Source organism: Oncorhynchus clarkii, chromosome 3, assembly GCF_045791955.1.
Source record: "Oncorhynchus clarkii lewisi isolate Uvic-CL-2024 chromosome 3, UVic_Ocla_1.0, whole genome shotgun sequence".
In the NCBI taxonomy this organism is placed as follows: Eukaryota; Metazoa; Chordata; class Actinopteri; order Salmoniformes; family Salmonidae; genus Oncorhynchus; species Oncorhynchus clarkii.
In genome coordinates, this window is record NC_092149.1 from 34,894,959 (window position 1) to 34,898,023 (window position 3,065).

Below are 3,065 nucleotides of genomic sequence, written 5' to 3' on the forward strand. Positions count from 1 at the left end.
CGCAGATATCATCAATAGCCACAAATTTGGATATCATAGAATTACATGGATATATCTTATGTAAAATTTTACTTCCTTAACTTTGTTTGGTATACAATATTTGTAAGGCCTTAACCATGCATTTTTCCAGACAATGTCAGGAATAAGCATGTTCCAGAAAAACTTTCCTCTCGGTGTCTGTTGGTTTTGTGAATTAAGAATTTGTCTGATATATTTATTACAACAAGATATCTCAAGTAAGCCCACACCTTCCAATCCCAGTTCTGGATCAACTTTGTGATCATTACCAAAGCTAAGATGAGTTTTCATTAATGTAGTTAGACCACTGGGAACGGCTTTGATCACAGAAATAAACTCTCTGAAAGGTATTGGAAATTCTTTCAATGTTAATGTTATAAATTGTTCATATGTGAGAACATTTCCCTTGTTGTCGAAAACATCAAGAACAAAGTCAATATTCCTCTCATGCCAGCTGGGGTAGGACACTGACTTATTCCTTACAGTTATGCCTGAATTATTCCACAAAAGAGCTTTATGTGGGGAAAAATTGTGCAGGAAACATTTTCCAGGCCATTAAAGCATGTTAGTGAAACCTAGCCAATTTAGCAGGTAATCTTTCAGGAATATAATTACATTTCAGTAAAAATTGAAGACCTCCCAACTTATTAAACACATTATTTGGAATGAAATACCATATTGAATCAGTATTGATCAAACATCTTTCCAACCAGTTTATCTTGAAAGTTTATTTATGTCAACAAAATCCAACACTTCTAGACCGCCTTCAGCTCTTTTGTTTTTTGGCAGAAGTATTCCTAAATATTTAACACAGTCCTTTACAGGAATATTTTATATTTCTTTATCATCAGATTCAAATAAACATACGATTTCACATTTAGAAACATTCAGCATTAATCCTGATGCAATAGAAAATGCAGTTATAGCATTAAGGGCATGGGCGACCTGGTCTTTGTCTCTTAAGAAAAGAGTAGTATCATCAGCCAGTTGGGAAATTTTAATTTCTTTGTTAAAAATGGTTAAGCCATCCAAATTTGCATTATTCAGAATATATAGAGATAGAAGTTCCACAACCAAAATTAATATAAATGGCGAAATTGGGCATCCCTGTCATACACTTCTGTTGATACTGACTATTTTGGAAGTATTAAGGTTTAGTAACATCATTATTTATATCCTTGTAAATATCTTTGCGAATTACTTTGATAAAATTTTCACCAAATCCAAAAAGTTTAAGAGGCCTAAAGAGAAATGAATGTTCAATTGTGTCAAAGGCTTTACAGATGTCCAAAAATAAGACAATCGCATCTGAGTCAATTGCATCTGAATAATCTATAAGGTCCAAGACTAAACGAATGTTAGAGTTTATGTGATGGCCCTTCGTAAATCGTGTTTGAGTCTCATTTATAATGGTATCTATTCCTTTCTTTAATCTTTTGGCACCCCCAATTGTCAATGAGAGAAGGGTCTTTATCGGGCTTCGGAATCAATGAAATAAGGCCCTGTTTCATAGTGGAGACCATTTCCCTACTTTTAATGCAATATTGAAACATATTAAAAATCGGGGTTTCTAGTAACTCCCAAAACTGTCTATAGAATTCAACTGACAGGCCATCAGGGACAGGTGATTTCCCATTTTTCATTGAATTCAGAGCCTCTCTAATTTCTTCAATTGACACAGGTGAATCGCAAACTGATTGGAAATCATCCTCAGTTACAGGGACATAATTCTGAATGTGGCAAATGTAGCTTTCACAACCATCTTCCTGAAATTGCTGTAAAGGGTTTCATTGTAATGGGATCTTTGCATTAAACATCGTTAATTTTGAGTGCAGTTATAGATTTTATTTTGTAGTTTCTCTTTTCAAGTGCAAAAAAGTAACTAGTGTTTCTTTCCCCCATTTTGCTCTTGAATTTACAAAGGCATCTTTTGCCAGATCCGTGTTAATCTGTTCTAATTCTAGTTGTAAAGATTTGAATACAGACTCCTCTTCTTCAGATAGATTATCTTTCTTTAGAAAACTGTCAAGCTTGATCATCATCTCTTAATGGCTACCACTCTGACTTCGTTAGTCTGAATGCTAGGGGTTTGAGAAATCTTACAAAAAGGAAAGCTTTATTTTTATATTGTTAACGCAGTAACGCAGATTTTGTCCTTCTTCAGGAAACTCATTCGGGTTAAAGTGATTCGAATTTTTGGAAAGCACAATGGGGAGATATGGCCTGTTTCAGCCATGGATCAAATCATTCTGCTGGTGTTTTGACACTTATTGACAAGTTTAAAGGTGACGTTCTAGAATCCACATCTTCACAAGACGGGAGATGGGTCATAGTAACTGTTAAACGTGACAATGCTTTTTTCATAATTTGTAATGTATATGGACATAACTCACATGCTCCTAATAAGACCATTTTTACCCAATTTACCAGGAAAGTACAGAATTTAAGCAACAAATACTGCTTAATGCTTTTCTAATTATTTCAGGGGATTTTAATGAAACACCTGGTGCATCTGCTGATCGTTTTCCTCCTAGAACGAGTCAAAACCCTCAAAATAGCAATGTTATCAGTACATTATGCAAGGATCTCTGTGTTAAGGATCTCTGTGTTGAGGATGCCTGGCGTTATTAAAAAAAAAGGGTTATACCTGGACCAACAAAACTATGTCACGTAAATCTAGAATAGATTTATTCATAATTTCCTATTTTTTTGTTACACTTTGTTATAGATGTAGATCATCAGTTGGCTCCCTTTTCTGATCATCACTTGATTTCCCTGCATTTACAAGCTACTAAAAAATCAGAAGGTACTCGAAGATACTGGAAATTAAACAACACACTTCTTAAAGATACTACTCTCATTGAAAACATAAAATCGTTAGCTAAAGATATTTTTGCAAGAAAAGACTTGGGTCATTGAAGTAGATGGGTGTCCACATACCCGTGTAGTGTATCTCTGGGTATGCTAGTGCGTCTTGCAATCTCGCATGTTCATTAGTGTAGCAACCAAATCTTGTCAGAGAATCTCATTGGACAATGGATTTCGCG